Source organism: Alligator sinensis, unplaced genomic scaffold (genome assembly GCF_000455745.1).
Source record: "Alligator sinensis unplaced genomic scaffold, ASM45574v1 scaffold337_1, whole genome shotgun sequence".
In the NCBI taxonomy this organism is placed as follows: domain Eukaryota; kingdom Metazoa; phylum Chordata; order Crocodylia; family Alligatoridae; genus Alligator; species Alligator sinensis.
Window position 1 is genome coordinate 2,269,444 of NW_005841927.1, and position 17,830 is coordinate 2,287,273.

Here is a 17,830-nt window from a genome sequence, read left to right on the forward strand (position 1 = left end):
TTGAATCGCTCCTAGGAGCGGAGCCTGTCGGGAAGGGGGAGGGGAGGGGAGGGAGCGCTGAGGGGCAGCGAGGGAGGTGTCGTCCCTCCCTGAGGAGACCGCCCTGCCCTGGGCACTGCGGATTTGGGGGGGGGGGGGCTGCGTCACCCCTCCCACAAAGAGCAGGGGAAACTGGTTTAAAACCAAACAAAAACTCTATTTTTCTCTTTGTCTTCAAGCACCTGAGTTGTTAGGAAGTGGCAGCTTCCCATCTTCTGGAAAGCCAGGAGGACTAGAAACTACTTGTCCCCTTCAGAAGAAGAGATTTGTTTTTGTTTCCAGACCGTCTCCTGATACCAGCAGCTAGGATGCGAAGTCGAAAGCCTCCCACGTCCGTGAAAGCGGCGGAGCTGAGCGCGGCGTCGAAGAGCGCAAAAACGATGCGCTCAGGGGCCCGGGAGAGACGGTTCATAACTCGTCTGACCCGAACCGGTCCGATCCAGTCCAATACTGCGTTCAACCAGGTTTATCTTAAACCAGTTTCAGCCATTTTGAAACTGGTTTACCTGCGCCGAACTTCTGTTGTGTTGCAGGTTTAAACCAGTTTCTGACAACTTAAACCGGTTTAGGTGTAACTTCTGCCCCTAGTCCATCCCCCTCCCATGTGGAGTTGGCGCCTTCCCCCCCAGCTATACAGCACTCCGGTTTTCGTTACGTGCGTGGCTGTTGACAGCGCTGTTATTCATAGAGATACGCATAATAAACTTACACCACAGTATTTCTCAACGAGTATGACTCAACATGTCGGAGAACCATTGCGTTATTTGATTGATCTTCGGGTTCTGGATGTTTTCTGAAACAAGCATATGTTCAGGGAGAGCGATAGAGAGGTGTAACAAGTTTTGCAAAAATAAGTCTTACCCCGTTCTCGGAAGAGGAAAGAGCTCTCTCAGTAGGCATGTTTGACAGATAACCATCTCCCACCTCTCTCTTGTAAATGCTCTTATTCCTAAAGCATATTATGTAGCGTAGGCAGAGCTGTACACTCAATACACAATTAATCTGATTTTGAGCAGATGAAAGTTAAAATGTTTTTGTAAACTCTGCATGTTGCCAGCTGAAAGGAAAGGCATATTAAGCGTATGTGACCCCTGCTCTCCGCATGTCTAAACTCATCTAGTACTCCACACAAGCCAGAGAGAGGATGTTATGTAGCACATAGCCTCCGGGGCCTAGCTATTTCCAACCATAATCCCGATCTGGTATATGTTTGTACTTGCTATTTACATTGCAGAACACTTCACCATCTGTTAAGTGATTTTGCTCTGTTGAAATCATTTTGAGCTTGCCTTCAAGTATCAATGCTGAACTCGCACAGAATAATTAATAAGCAATATATTTAAGGGCTTTTATTTTAGCACCCGTTAATAGTACCAAATTTACCAGAGTAAGCACTAACATCTATAAACAAAGCAGCCCTGGCAATACCTAAGGACAGATAACTCGTTTGAATTGGACCAGAACTGAATTGTAGCCGTATCAATTGTAATGTTATCAATATATTCATTTTTATTTATGACTCGGCATTACAACGATCCTTTTTGAACAGAATGCAGTGTCTTTCTATATTCAGGGTCACCACCTGTATGTAAATAGTTCTCATTAGGGAGGCATTTATAGTAATAGAATAAGAAGAGTCTGGTTTTCTAATAGGGTGTCAGAGTGGGTAGGAAAAAAAAAGGCAAATCCAAACTGCACAATTTCTGTTCATAAGCAAACTTGGGAAGCATTACAGCAATACTAAAAGCCGACACACTCTATGTTCACCCTGCTACACACTTGTATATAGGAGCTGGTCTGGAAGCGAGCAAACTGCCATGAAGGATCGAATCACTGAACATGCTGCCTTTAGTGGCAAAAAAACAGCTGCTTTAGAGAAAAAGTGCAACACCCCCATAATGCACAATTATAAAATACTCCACCCCTAAAAGGTGTTTATTTCTAATCTAGGCAATGTGCTGAAGCGTGAGGGTTCACATTTTTTCCCTATCTGATATAAATATAAATTGTTAAATCAACAAAAGTTTAGCTAAATATTTTGTTTCATCCTTCAGCTGTTTTCACGTCCTAACAGGTCATCCTCTTTCAAAAACATTTAAAAATAGGGTTACAAATAGTGACCTATCACGTGAACATTTTACTTCTGGTATTTGTAATTGTTTTTTCTACTTGGCACAAACAGTGTGTTCACTCTAACATGTATCCAGCAAGGACCGTGTCCGTGGGATTCATTCAAACTGTATATATTGCTGCCTATCTTACTAGTTAAACAACTATTTTCTAATCATTTTCTGGTCTAGCATGCCTCAGGTCTTTCCCATACTCGTATCATTGAACGTATTGTATTTTCTTTTTAACTGCTTTTCAAGCTCCCTCTTGAAATATGTGCTCTCAAAGTTATAATGAAACACCCACATGTCTTTTCTGAATCGGACCCTTTTAAAATTCATGTTTTTTTCTGATTAAGCTCCAGACTGAATCCCATAGCTCCTTCCTTCCTTCCATTTTGAACAGTAAATTTTTCATACTAGATAAGTGCTTCGTGCTGAAAGACAAAAATAGTCATGTAAACAGCTAAAAGAATTTACTTGTTCAGCATATTTGAAACAACTTTGGCATCCAACGTTTCCCCAGCTGGATCTGAACTAAGTAGTGAGCTGTTCAGCCAAACTGCATATTTCATTATCTGGGCAAATCTGAACTTGTACCGTTGATATCAGAGTTTCCCATACTAGCTCAAGAGAAAAATATTCTCTACATTTTAATAGGATTATTCACTCCCTGCTCTCTCACATCCCACAACCTGTTTATAGTGGAATGGCCTTAAAATAATTAATTAGAGCACAAAAGTTCAAGTTAATTACTCTGAATGGCTTTGCAGTTCAGATGTTTTCAGTTTCCATGCTATGGAACATCTCTTAGTAAGATATTTGGCAACTTAATAAAACTGATTTGCTTCCTTCCTCTATTTCCTTGTGTAGTTGTATCATGTACTTTTAGAAACTTGTCTGAAGGGCCTGTATCAACTAGCTTTTATTTCTCAAAATTAGTTTTGTTTTTTTTAAATGCTAAAATCTAATACAGCATGAGTAAAAACCACAGCTGTGCTGGGCCATTGTGTTCTACAAAAAAAACATTAATAAAATCGCATAACTTAGTATTTCTGCTTAGGTTTTCGCAGGCTTTTCTTTTGCCTCAAGGGCCCATTCATGTTGAAATAACAAAAGATTTGTCCTCTCAGTATTTTTAGCATCCAGGAACTGAACTGCTCCTAGATGTTATAAAATGAGGGGCTTTCAAAAATGATAAAATCATGAAACCCAAGAAACCTCCACCCACTCCTAATCTGTCCTTCCTTTACTTCACAGTGTAATGACCGCTGGGGCCAGTCTCCAGTTGTACTCTAGTTCTCCATTGTGCCCTGTCTTATGCAAACTCCTAATAAGAACTGGAAAATTAAACAGATTAGAAGCAAAAGGGAAAGTGAATGTTACAGTTTAACTGATCAAAAAAGAATAAAATGTGAAAAGTACAGTAAATAGTAGGCTGAGATTCACAAGCTCTGCATTAATTTTCTCACTCTTCCACAGACTTCTTTTGATGCCTTGGTTAAATCATGCAATTTGTCTGTGCCTCAGTTCCTTAGCTTTAAAAAGGTGGATAATACTGCTTCCATTCTCCCACCTTTTATCTTTTTAGCCCATAAACTGTTTAGAATAAAGAAAGTACTATGTATAGGTATAGCACCTGATGCAAGGGGATTTTAATGGAACAGAGATATTAAATAATCCAACAGTAAAGAGTAGATTAACACTTAAAATATTTTAGTGTTTCAATACTCTGGTGCCTTATTAGGAACAGTGATAAGGAGTTACAGTCTAAAAATGCAACTTATTTTGACATGGTTCCTTGAAATAAACAGCCGGAGGCTTGTTTCTTCATGCTGTGCGCGCTTTCTGTTCATACTCATTTTCTGTGGTGAGTTCCTGTTTTGGACTGTGCGTATTTCCCCACTCTCCTGCCATGTACTGTGCTTTTTCACTTCCGTTTTCTATTTGATGGTTTTCTAATAACTTGAATTTAAGTAGCATACAGCAAGAATAGTACTTGTTATATTGTACATATCTGGGGTTTCAAGGCCCAAGACTATCTCAAACAAATGTTTTAATGCATACCAGATGTGTTATATAAAATAAAGATACATCTGCCAAAATATCACTTTGTCCTGTGACTGACGGATAATTTTTATCTCACCTATACTGAGAACGGGTCACTGCTTACCGGTTTTAGAAATAACTTTTTACATGCTGCAACAGTGCTTTCAGTTCTGTGGTAGAGAATTACCATGTATTTTTAACTTGCATCAAGGATGACTCAAGGACTGGTTGTTTTTTTCTTTGCTCTTTCTTTATAGTTATTTAAAAAGACATCTTGTCTTGTTCTATATAGGTTTTGGGGTCAGGCTGATATCATTCAGCCAGAAGTGCACAGGTGTAGAAAAAGACAGTGGTAATCCAACCATGCACTTGTAGAAATTTAACAAAGACACTGCTTACTAGAAAAGGTTGTGTGCTAGCGATATTCAGTGGGCCCAAACAAGATCTCAGCAAAGCAAAAAGGGTAGACAGTCTCACTTCCAAACCCCATAGCGCTCCATGTAAAGTGAAAATGAGAAAAATACAGACACTTCATACTGAAATGAGGGAACATCCAGAAACAATGCCTGACTCCAGCAGCAACTGGGGCCAGGGACAATTCTTCCAGCATAGGCAGTCGTGTAAGCAGTCCTGCTCCGATTCCTGCTAGCCAACCACAAGTCATAGATTGTGGAGTCAGAAGGGACCACAATGGATCATCATGTCCGACCCCCTGCCGCTAGCAGGAAAGAGGACCAAGATCAGATGACCCCAGGCAGGTGACTATCTACCCTCCTCTTGAAGACCTCCAAGTTAAGTGATAGTACCACCTCTCTTGGGAGCCCATTCCAGATTCTGGCCACCCTTACTGTAAAAAAGTTTCTTCCTAATGTCTAACCCAGGGGTGGGCAAAATGCGGCCCGGGGGCAGATGCAGCCCGCCAGGTCAGTCCCTCTGGCGTGCGGGGCCCCTAAAAAAAAAAAAAAAAAATTAAATTTAGAAAATTAAACTTTATCTACCTTGGGCTGCCTGTCATGTGGCCCTCGATGGCTTGCCAAAACTCAGTAAGCGGCCCTCTGCCCAAAATAATTGCCTGCCCCTGGACTCTAACCTAAAATCTACTCTCCACTAGTTTGCACCCATTATTCCTAGTTACTCCCTGGGGTGCTCTGGTAAATAGCGCCTCTCCAATTCCCTGTTGTCCTCCCTTGATAAACTTATAGGCAGCTACAAGGTCTCCCCTCAGATGTCTCTTGTGAAGGCTGAAGAGATTCAGATCTCTCAACCTCCCCTCGTAGCGTTTTTCACGGAGGCCACTAATCATGTGAGTGGCCCTCCTCTGAACCCTCTCCAGATTCTCCATGTCCTTCTTGAAGTGCAGCACCCAAAACTGGACACAGTACTCCAACTGCAGCCTGACCAGTGCCACGTAGTGGGGGAGTGTCACCTCCCTTGATCTGTTGGCCATGTATCTGCTAACACACGACAAGGTGCGATTGGCCTTGTTGATGGCCTCATTACACTGCCGGCTCATATTCATCTTGGAGTCAACTGTGACTCCAAGATCTCTCTCAGTGAGATCTATAGGTGTGCAGGGGATTCCTCCTTCCTAGGTGGAATACCTTACATGTATCTTTGTTGAATTGCATCCTATTTCATTCCACCCATTGATCCAACCTGGATCTGCTCGCTGCCCTCCAGTGCGTTAACTTTGTCCCATAACTTGGTATCATCTGTGAACTTGGAGAGGGTGCTCTCCACACCCTCATCCAAATCGCTGGTGTAGAAGGCATGCTGGGGAAGAGAGGGAACAGTACTGGGCCCCACACTATTCTGGCTTTTTTGATGTGCACTTATCAGCCCTGCAAAAGGTGTCATTTTAGCCCCCAAAGTAAAGGTGCCTTTCAAAGACCTCCTCCACCAAGGCTCTTTAAGTGATGGCACAAAACCTCAGCTTCAGGATTAATCCTTGTGCTCTCCCCCAGTCTCACAACATGGAGAGTATTTTCTCAGGAAGAATCACAACCCTCATGAACAAATCTTAAATTATCTGTGTTTTCTCCCCCTTTGCAACATCCCCATATCTGAGGCTTTTCTGTTCTGATGTGCATCTCAATAGATGCTTTTTTTTAAATAGTTCACTGTGACCATTACAGAAGCTCAAAAGGAGGATATGTTTTTTGGCAGTGTCTTCATCAGTGGTTCCCGATCATGGAAATTCAGTTCTGAAACTTAGTCTAACACTGCCCCTGGGATCACAAGCCAGAAGTGGGTCTCTGCCTGTAATCTAATCCTTTTCAAAATGGAGCTAAGTGGCACAAGCAGCCATAAGAAACTCGTCTACATCAACCCTGCTGCCAGTATTGGGACTGAACCTGTGCTAACAGCGGTGCAAGCTTTTGTACAAGAAAAAAAAAAAATCCAGGTTAGAAAGTGCTTTAGAATTCAGGCCTCCAGGGTCCCAACTCAAACCCTAGTACCTTAAAGCTGTGAACTTGTCTGAATGTATTAACTCAGCATGCTTGTGCCAGGTCAATGCTCGGAGGTGAGCTTGCAAAGGAAACCTCAGTGACTAGATGCTTCATGAAATAAATGATGTTGGTGATTCATCCGGTGAATCAGAACCAAACTAATGCCTCAATATTGTTCTCTGGGTGGCATAGTATTGGAGGTGCATGGTTTAGTATGAGTCAGAAAATGCAATCACTAATAGCCATTAAAACATCTGGTGATGCTTTACAGAGTCAGGTGCTAACATTGTTCACCTGGCTAAACATTAACTTGAACAATTATCATCATCTGTCTACCTGAATACTCTTTACAGGTTGAATGTGGGAAATGTGTTGATTTTCACTAATCTTTCAAAAGTTCTCCATGAAATTAAATTGTTGACAAAAAGGAAATCTGTAACTGTATCTGAAATAGCAGTTTTGCCAATAGGCAGATGTTAAGACTGAAAACCTAGTAGTATTACTTCAAGCTCAGGAAATCCACAGGAGAACTGATGTACTCGTTATTGGCCTGTCATAGTTCATTTATTTCTAGACCCCATGAAGCCTGACAGATTCATCATGGGTCAGAGGTCTATAGATCGCCAGGTCTGAAAATCTCAGTGGCCTCAAGCAAAGAAAGAATTACTTTCTTCTTCCCTCCTGACAGGACATTTGATATCTACATTCTCCTTTATTGAAAGGCTTAAAGCTCATTTCCTTCTTTGAAATGGATCAATCTGCATGTAAAACAATTATCAAAAGGTGCTTGATGTTAATTTGCAGCAATTTAATGCTTGTCCCTCTCCCCTCTGCAGCTGACAAATGACTGATGAGAGTTTTCTGGAGACCCTCTTGGGTTTCCCACATCACTTGATCCTTGGAAAAGTCAATTTAACATTAGTTGAAACATGAGAAAAAACTCAAAATTAAAACATAAAATAGAATGATGGATTTACTTATCTGACACTCCTTTTGGAATTTGCAGGGACCTTAGAAAGTCTTGCTTTTGAATTGTAACAGGATGGAGATTTTCCCTTTGTTTCTTTTTACTGAATAACTTTGACCAATAAAGTACCAGTGCTGTATATCAGTTGACCCAACCCAAAGCTAATTTACATTATATACACACACACCAAGTCAGGCAGTCTGCATTTCCCTGTCTGATTAATCCTATCCAGCTCCTTTCCTACATGAAAAAAAGTAAAAGATATTGTCATCATTGGACTATCAGGAAGTCCCAAAGCTCTTTAATATTCTTCCCATTAGGGTGGTGCTTATAATCCAGTACAGAATCCCTTCTGATGGCACTATGTTCACGGATCTATTTCACCAAGATGCTTCTGCAACATGTTTCTGGCACTGTGATCAAGAGACACAGAGACACAGAGAGAGACACAGAGACTTTGAACCTTCTCAAAGTAAATATGCAAAAAAAAAAAATGCATTCCAGGGACCTGGAGCTGTTTATTGCAGTATTATTTGGCTTTTTTTTTTTTAATTTTCAAATAACTTGTAAAAGGCTGGCAAGATTGCCAATGATACCATCTGCATAAATGGTGTTCCCTTTGATTTGAATCAAATCCATAACACTGTTCAAGTGCCAAGGGCTATGTGCTGAAGTAGAGATTCCTCCCTGAAACCACATGCTCAGAATTAACACCAAGGTGCGTCTCCACCACAGGCATGCGATTGCAGCAAAAGGAAGAGGCACACCCAAACCCATTATCCTGCTAGCACAGGTAGCAATTGAAGTGAACCTTCAGCAGCACAGCTAAGAACACAGACTTAACTGCCCAGCATCCCAGATGCATGTATATAGTCCGTGCTGAAACCTATGCTAATGCGTCTTAATTGTAATCATTGTCTGAGCTATCTAAACTAAAGCATGGTATAGTCATGTCTCCTGGTTTTGCAGTGCATCTGATCTGGAAAAATGGCTTCCTGGTTAATCACCATCTCAGTAGCTTCCAGATCAAATTAACACATTGCACAAGACGACAAAATATTTTATTTTTTCAAAATGCTTGCTGTGTGAGCTAAGCATATATTTCCTTTCTAGTTCACATATTCTTGTCAGGAACAGTGGTGTAGCCACAAAAATCTTCCCGTTTGTGCAACAAGTGTCTACCTAAACCAAACCCATGAGCAATACCGTGAATGATATATATTCAGACTTATTTCTGTCTTTTCATTGAATTTAAGATAAACTGCTGTCTTTAGATTATTCCATGCAACAGGTGCATATTTATAAAGTTGACATTTTTGGCTTCCAGGCCCTTCCTGCTGGTAACAACACACATTATGTGGTTCCCATTCAGTATTCATAGACAAACAAGCATGTTTCAGTTTAAATATTTGGAGGCAAACATTAAGCTTCCAGTGCTTGCACTAGAAACATTGCAGCATCCTGCTAAAGTGGAAAAACTGATCAAAAACATTTTACTTTAAGTATTTTACTTCTATTCAGTAATCATGCTTCAGAATGAAGTTGAAAAAAAAAAAATTGTACATTGCATCACAAGAAGTGGAATAGAAGAAAAGATGAATTATGTATTTATTGGTTCTACTCCAAAAGGATGGTTTTTAAAATTGTGTATTTTAACTGTATTATTTAAGCTGTCATACTTTGTGGTTATAGTAGACTGGGTCCATCAATTTACTTGCGACTCCTGCTTATAAAATAGCATGAACTGCTGAATCTTTCAGAATGACATTTCTATGACTTTCACTTATATTCTAGAGCAGTCTTTGCAGGCCTGGAATCACCGCTGTTACTGGGGACTATTTGTAGAGTTATGGACTACTCAGCACAAACAAGAACGCTAACATAGGGTTCTTAGCAGTTAAAGTATTTTTTCCTTTGATAATAAAAATGCATGTGTGGCTGGCAAGTGCATTTACTGTATTATTCTGATTATATAAGTCTTCTCCAGATACAAGTCAACCCTGCATTTTCAGATTCCATTTTTTTCTCCTTCTCTCCAAAAAACCCACAAAAAATTTCCCCTGAATATAGGTCAATAATGACAGGGGGGGAGAAAAAATTTTGAACTATTTACAAAGTCAACAGAGAATCTAATAACCAAGGAAAGGACACAAAAGGTTTAAAGCATTCCAATACTAAAAAAATATATTATATATATATATATATATATAAAAAAATCAGTATTGAAAACAATTCTGATTTGTAATGTTTATTGCAAGCACAAAAATACTACAAGTTCAAAAGGGAGTAAGATAGGGGGCCCAGTCAGAGGTTGCCCCCAGTAATAAATCAAGTGTGATCGTTATGGTTCTTTTGAGAGGAGAGAAGAGTAGAGTTGTATAACCACTTGCATATACACACAGTTTTCATCTCGTGGCATCACTTTACCCACCACTGGCATTCAGTTTCTGGGATGGAACATAGCAGCTGTTTATTACTATTGCTGGTTTTGCTTCATGCTCACGCCTTCCCACTGCATGAGAGGAGTGGAAGCAAAATGTTACATCTAATTAAAACTGCAAATAAGAAATAAATGTTGAGGGCTGGGTGAGTCCCTGTAGGAAACTGGATGAATCTTCCTATTACAAAATGTGCCAGTGGGTCAGGGAATGAATGGCAGGACTCTAGTTTCATGCTTCCTCATCTCCCCGAAATAGGAGAGGTTAACCTCCTTTTGAAGTTAATGCTGACTCCTGCAGTACAGCACCTTAGTGCCTCTCTGGGGCCCTGAGCCTAGTGCCGACTGCGTGGGTATGTCTAGACCACAACCAAAGGTGCGACGGCTGCTGGTAGATACACCTGCGCTACCTTGTAACTAGCTAGAGGAGGCACTGATACCTGTAGTCTCAGCAGCATGACTCAGCACAGACTAGCCACCCAGGTAGTTAGGTTCCCCTCCCAGGCAGGATTTGGGTAGATGCGATCTCTTTTATTTGACCAGCTAAATAGTTGTAAGTCCTTTGCCAGCTTTTGGGCACAAGTGCTCTTCATCAGACATAGGGAGACTGCTGGTGTTGTCACGCATACAGCCAGCCACCAGGCAGGAGTTGCAGTTTCAGCTGAACTCTGCTTGAAAAACTGCACTGCTAATTTCAGGCCATTTTAAGTACGTCTCTATGCCTTTCACCATGATGTAGGCCGCATGAGGTGTGCCCCCTACTGCCTGCAACACCAAATGCTAGTTAGCAGTTTTAATCCCAGCCCCAGCTCAGTGCTGTAAAATGGGATATTTCTCAGACCGAGTTGGTGTAGTAAGAGACTTTGACCTTTGCTGACACGATCAGTAGTTCAGGCCTTACTCACATTTTAATTTTGCCACTAGTGGGATGGCTCACCTGAGCCCCAGGCTAATGTCAGAAGTTGCCAGAACTGAAGGAAGTAAAACAAATAAGATGATATGATAAAAAGCATTTGCTTTCACTCTGACAATGTAATTTCACTTTAAAACAGATATCAGAAACCCTTATTAAAAAGGTGTAGTTTACTCTTCCCTGTATTACAGTAATAGCAATTTCTTATAACATCCATTCTTTTGGGAAAAGCTACACTTTTCTTCACAGACTTTGGAACCTGCTTTATGGCAAATAATCACACTACAAATAAAGATGCAGTCTTGCAAGGACTGGTTTGGGTGCTGGCTCTCAAACTCAGGACCAGACCAGAGGCCTTATTCTGGGGTCAGTCCATTCTCCCCTTGAAGTACATAGCCTCTCTTAATTATCATTGTATAGTGAAAGTGTCCCAAATGTGCCAAGTGTCTTTGCATGCAAGGAAAAACAGGCAAGGTTGTTTCCAGCACACAATGTAGAGGACAATTTGTAGCTCTTAAAGCAATGTTCTTAGTGATCATGAACCACTATTACAGTTCTACAGCAGAAACCTGGGGTAGTTCTATCAAGAAATGCAAAAATACGTTATAATAATAGCTTTTATCCCAAGGCACTTCATAAACTATGGATCTGATCCTGCAAAATTCTCACTCATGAGACTAATTTCATTCATGTACATACTTTAAATTCCCAGACAAGCTTCAAATGGATGTGCTGTTCTTCCCCTCCCACCTCATGCTTGCAGCATGCAGGTAGCCACCTACAAGCATCCCGCTCCAGAGATGGTTGCATTTCAGTGGAGCTGTATGAGCAGATCCATGCACCCACCTCATAATTCAGTGGCAGAATAGAGCATCTTACAGGATTGCAGCTGTAGTTTGTATTTCAGCTTGTGAAGATCTTTGGAAATCCTTAGGGTGCAAATTACTATAAAAGTGAGGGGTATTATTACTGTTACCAGTCAGTTAGTACTGAAAATATTAGAGGCATTTTTCTCCCCCCCCCCAACACTCACATGACCTACTTCAAGAGAACACTGTTTTTTTTAGCTACTTTGCATGAATGGGTGAGAGGAGGAAAAGCCTTACAGATTTTCACTGAATTCATATTTAGCAGGGAAACAAAGTGTACGCATTTATTTATATGCGCTGCTTGGGCGCAAGGTTGTAGCCCCCCCCATGATTACACAGGCACCAAGCTATTAGCCGAGCGAGGCAGATGGGATGTTGAAGCATTACTGGAGGCAAAGAGAACCGAATTGTTTTTATAGCCAACATTGCCCTCCAAGGGGCTGATCCTGCAAAACCCTTACTTATACAAATCAGCTCTTACTCAAATGAGTGATGGCACTGCAGGACCAAGCCCTTATTTTATACCCAACCTGCTGGGGTTTTTTAAACAGGAAATAATTGACTCTCTCAGATTAACATTTGTACTGCAGTACGAATCAAAAATTGATTAAAAAAAAATAGTCCAAATGAGCAAATTAGATTTGGCTTTTTTTCCCACAGAAGGGAGAGAAGGGATTATGTCACATTTGAGTTTGGGAAAAGGTTTACTTTGAAATCATACTGAGTTGCTGCCTTAGACATTACAACTACAACTTTGCATCCTGGAGGTCAAGACAGTCCTTAAGTAATTCTATAAAAAGGCCAAAACTTTTATAACCAGGAGGGAGTTCAGAGAGAAGATGGCCGAGTCCATTGAAAGCAGGATACTTGAATCCCAGTTTCCCACTTCATCTATTTTATGACAGTTTAATACAGCTTCCTGGCAAAAATCAATCATGCTGTTTCAAAGGAGTGTCTAGCGTGTGTGCCGATGACATTATTAGTGCTGTTTACAGTACATTTTAGAGAACTGCAATACGCAGACGAGAGGAAGATTTGCTCTGGACAGCCAGGCATAGTTTGCATCATTACTCTGTTCAAATTGCAACTGGCATCAGAACGAGGCACATCAAGGTCCAATGAACTGATATACTAGTATTACAGACATCATGCATTAGAGACCGGGTGCTGCTGCTGAGAATTTAACTATTCCATACCCAAAATGCTAAAGGTCCGATCCAAAGCTCAGTGAAGTCTCCTGTGGCAAAGTGGAACTCCCCGACTAGCCACAGCGCTAGTTTCCCCACTTGCCTTTGGGCATGCTACCCACCTGACTCACCTTGTTAATTCATTAGGATATTAATTAAGGCAGGAGGCTGCCCATTCTTGCCCCAATGTCAGGGGGCACTATCTGCAGCTCCATTCCTCCCCTATACTGCAGCCCAAGCCTTGCAGATGGCATCCAAATGACAGTGCTCCCAGCCTACAGCCGGACCAAACTTACACTACATTGTCAGGCCTCAGACACATTCATACCACCCTCTTTTCACTAGGGCCTCTCGCACAGTCTCTTTCACACACCAGCAACTTATACTGCCTTGCTCCCTCTTGGAGCGGGCCCCTTTGGCCATCGGCTTTAATTAGCTCATACCTTGGGTGGCAGACATACTGTCTTTTGGGCCTCTCCCATGACCTTCACTGGTGTAGTGGCCAGCCAATTACCCAACCGGGTCTAAGCTTGCCCTGGCCCCTTCCAGGGGCAACTCTATACATTCCAACATACTGGGCTCCCAGCCCTCTGGTTCTCCCCCCTCATTGGGGCTCCTCACCTCTGCCCCCTCACTGGGGCTCCACACCAGGGCCCTGGGGCTTCCTACCCCAGTGGGCTCAGGTAGCCATAGCCATGCCTGGCCCCAACTACCTCTCCTTAGGGTCTTGCACCCCACAGGGCTCAGGTGGCCACAACTACCTCCAGTGTTACATAACCCACCCAAAGGTGAGGGCTAGGGTTAAGGCACCCCTACCCACCTTTCACCAGGGTAGTAACTAGCCTGGCATTTCCTGTGGGCTCCCACACCACTGAGCGCCCCACCAGACCACCCACTCCCAGCAGGGTGCAGTTTTAGGTCAGGACCAGGACCCTCCAAGCCATCCCCTACCACTCCTGCCCTTGCCTCCTGCAATGCTGCATGGAGCCTTGCAGCCAAGCAGTGTTACACCCTGCCCTGCTAGTAGGAACTGCTCTCTTTATATAGGCAGCCAAAGGCCTAAAATGGGCAAAGAAATCAAGCACCTGCTGGCTGCTTGGCTCTGCTCTTAAAGTGGCAGGCACCAACAGTGCCCTGCCACATCTCCCCTTTGACTTCAGTGGGCTTGGGACCAGACCCAGATACAGACATGGGCAAACCAGGTGGTCGCCCAGGGCCTGGACAGAAAGGGGGCCCAAAAATGGAAAAAAAAGTTACAATTAAAAAAAAAGTTTTAAAATTGAACATATACGGGACTGGCAGTGTTATCATTTGAGAATGAACTATTTAAAAGACATCCATACCACAGATGTGATAAAGACGTTTGCAACAACAACAAAAAATCATTATCTCTGGCAAGTGGGGGCCCGATACTAAAAGTTTACCCAGGGCCACCAGGAGTCTAGGTACGGCACTGCTTAGGACCAGTCCCTAAATCCTCTTCCTTCAGCTTTGCATGCAATTTTCTTTCCTATTACAGCAGGTAGCATGCAATTACTTAGTGTGGGACTCTTACGTTTATGCCACCCCACAGCACCTCATAGACATTGCCTGCCTGTCTGTCCCACTAAGCTTCCCTCCTGGCCCTTCCCATACCCCATTCTTGATTCAAAACCTCCCCTCTATCTCAGTGTGTCGCTGGCTCTTCAGGTTTTTATTCCTGCCATTACTGAAGCTAAAGGAAATTATACCTTTCACAGGAACACAACTGAACCCACTATTTTTCAGGACTCAAATTAACACCTCTGTTTTCCTTTGCTCCTGCAGTTTTTCTAAAGTTCACATTTACTTTTCATCCTTCTGCTAATGCCAGCGGCGATCAAGGTAGTGATCAAGAAACACCCCCGGGTTTTCAAGAAGTCACCCCCAGCAGGCACCGGGTGATTAAAACAGTTCAACTCCCTTTAAGCACCTGCAGGAAGTGACTAGATTTTCAAAAATGCTCAGAGACCAGGACTCCCACTGAGAACAGCAGAAAATCTCACCGTTCAAACTGGGAAGCATGTCATTTTATTGCTGCTCATGAGCACATTCCACATTAGAGGGCAGCAGAGTATAGATAATGAAGATTGAAACCAGACTTGATGCCTGATAAAACAGATTGATACCAGACTTGATAAGACAGTTTGCAGGGCTAGGAGGTCTCCAGCTTTAAGGCAGAGTGGAAGGTGCAAAGATCAGGAAAGTGAAGGTTTGCACCACAGATAGAACGGTCATGAATCGGTGTTGTCCCCCCCCCCACCAACTATCCACCATTGAATAGTGATGCTTAGGATTCAAAAGCTAATGGATCAGAGGTCAGTGGGGAGAAAGGGACCTGATCTATGGCAGGAAGAAGCTGAGAAAGTAATTCAGAAGTCAGGATGCATCTTTGGAGCCAAGAAGATGTTGGAAAGAAGGAGCTAGGCTAGTGGGAAGGAACTGCAGACAGGAATCATCTCTGCCACATGGCCGAGGCCACGTTTAGAAGTGGGTTAATATCCATTGAAATACACACAAATACCAGCAAAGTGTAAGAATAAGACCAGCTTCTTCCCCACCACAGATGTGGCAGATATCATATTCCCACTGTGGAGCAGCACTACTATTGTCTGCAATAAGATGTCCGTCCACCCTCTCCAGGACTAGCAAATGTTTGGAGCAGAGTCAGGCCAGAAGAAGGTTTACCTAGGACTCAGGAGAACAGGGCTGTATATCTGTTGTTACCACTGACCTGCTGTGTGACCTCAGACAAGCCGTGTCCCTGCTGTCTGCCGCATTTTTGCCATCTGCAAAATGGAGAATATTGTGCAAACAATCATAGCAGGGCAGAATCTATAGGCAAAGAAAGGAGGGCTGTTAATGGGAATAAATAATCAAATCAGTGGCACTTATCTGAGCTGGCCCCCTATATGCAGATAGCATGTAAAGATACTGATACACCTGCCTATGTGTGTCCTGTCCTCCCTTAAAGATTAGGTGGATGAAGTCTGCAAGTTTCTTGGATAAGAGACTCCTGATACAGGAAGAAGTCAAAGCCACTGAGAAGAAAGCCCTTCCCAAGCAAATCACATCCCCGCATGTGGCAGGTTTGAAAGATGCGGCACTACCGTTCGAACCGCCAGCACAAGCAAGTGAGAACATTAGCCTGGAGGGGAAGTGGGGAGGGAAGGAAAGGCTTTTGACATGCTGCTCACCATGAGAACACAGAGAGTGAGAAACCACGGAGGGGATTAACATCAACCAACTTCCACCCAGGGGAATAATAGGGAATGGTAGAAAAAGCTCAGGCAGAGCCAGAAGGGGAGTCAGGCAAGAGGAGAGAAGCAGTCATCAGTGCCCAGCTGTCCAAGGACGACATTCCTCCAAATACCTGGACTGCTGGAAGGATGGGAAGTCCCAAAAGCATCATCAGCCTGAAACCCGAGTGAGAGGAGGTGAGTAGTCTTCCTTTACTACCCAGAAGGAGTATCTTTGCCACAAGGATCTTTTTCCTTTTTCCCCAGGCTGAGGTCTATCACACCTCAGTGCTGAAACACACAGAAGTGCTCGCAGCATCTTGCTGAGGTTTGAGAGAGGGGCAAGGGTTTTTTTGTATAATTTCAGATATACTGCAATGCAATATAGCACTCAGGGGGTGGGAATGATATTTAATGAGGGCTTCTTTAACAAGAATTATAAAGGTAACATTTTACATTGATTTCCTCATGCAAAAATCAATACGGAAGCGTTAGAGATGTTACCAAATATCATTTATCCAACTAGGCACACATGTATGGTGCATTTTTGTGCCCTCCCAGTTACAAAGTGCTGTTGATTATTGTGTAATAACAGAAATATTCTGTGTACCGCTTTAGTACCATGTTGCTATTTGCAGTGTTGCTCGTAACTCTACACCGGCATTTTACACATTGTGATTTTCAACATTAACAAGTTGATAGAAGAACTAAAGTGTGAAGAAAAATTAAAATGCAGAAATATTGCATGTCTATCACATAGGCTAGATGCCTATCGCATAGTCTAAGATCAAGGGCTTTCAAAACACCTGTCAGTATTTAAAGCAACCATTTGGATAAGCGAGGAGGAAAAGCTAATATGAAAAACTTTTCTTACACTGCAAGCATAAATCCCATGCAAACTGAAATATAGACACACACAAAGCTATTTAATTATTTCAAGTGGACAGAGAGAAAAGGATTAACGCATCTAGGAGGATTATGTTTCACACAAGACCGTTTAGTTGTTTATATTGGCTAAGAAGCATTAAAAAGCATTTTACTTGAATAAACCAATTCAAGTTCTCAGAAGTGTTTATGATACAACACTTGAATGTATCACTGCATCTTCAAAGCGCTGGATGTATGACTAATCACAGCAGCATCCATGTCGTTTTTTTGTTTGCTAGTTTATCTTGTATATTAACATATCAATAAGATGGATGTTATGGTGTCTCAGTAAATGAGCAGAGAAACATTGGTGAGATCTGAAAGCTATGCCACTACATGCAGTGCAGCATATCTGATAGCTGGGATGAATCACCGCCAGGCACTGGAACAGAAGACATCTTCTTCTAAAGCAGAATAAGTCTCCACTGAAATCAGTGAAGTTCTGTGCTGGTCTCAGTGAGATCAGTCACGCCTAAAGCCTGACAAGGTCTCTGCTACATGCCAGCAGCGCTTACCATCGACAAGACTGCATCATAGTAGCTGGGGTCAGGAGGGACCTGAACAGATCGTCTAGCCTGACCCCCTGCCACAGGCAGGGATGAAAGGTGGGGTCACAAAGACCCCAGC

The 17,830-nt window shown here is 42.5% G+C and overlaps 1 protein-coding gene across 1 annotated transcript in view; it reads left to right on the forward strand.

The window, feature by feature from the left end:
• Window positions 1–16,244: 16,244 nt before the first annotated feature.
• CNR2 (cannabinoid receptor 2) overlaps window positions 16,245–17,830 on the forward strand; it is a 22,337-nt gene continuing 20,751 nt past the window's right edge. The window contains exon 1 of the mRNA XM_025198657.1: window positions 16,245–16,474. The gene's annotated coding sequence lies outside the window, so the exon portion shown is untranslated. The remainder of the gene's footprint in view (window positions 16,475–17,830) is intronic.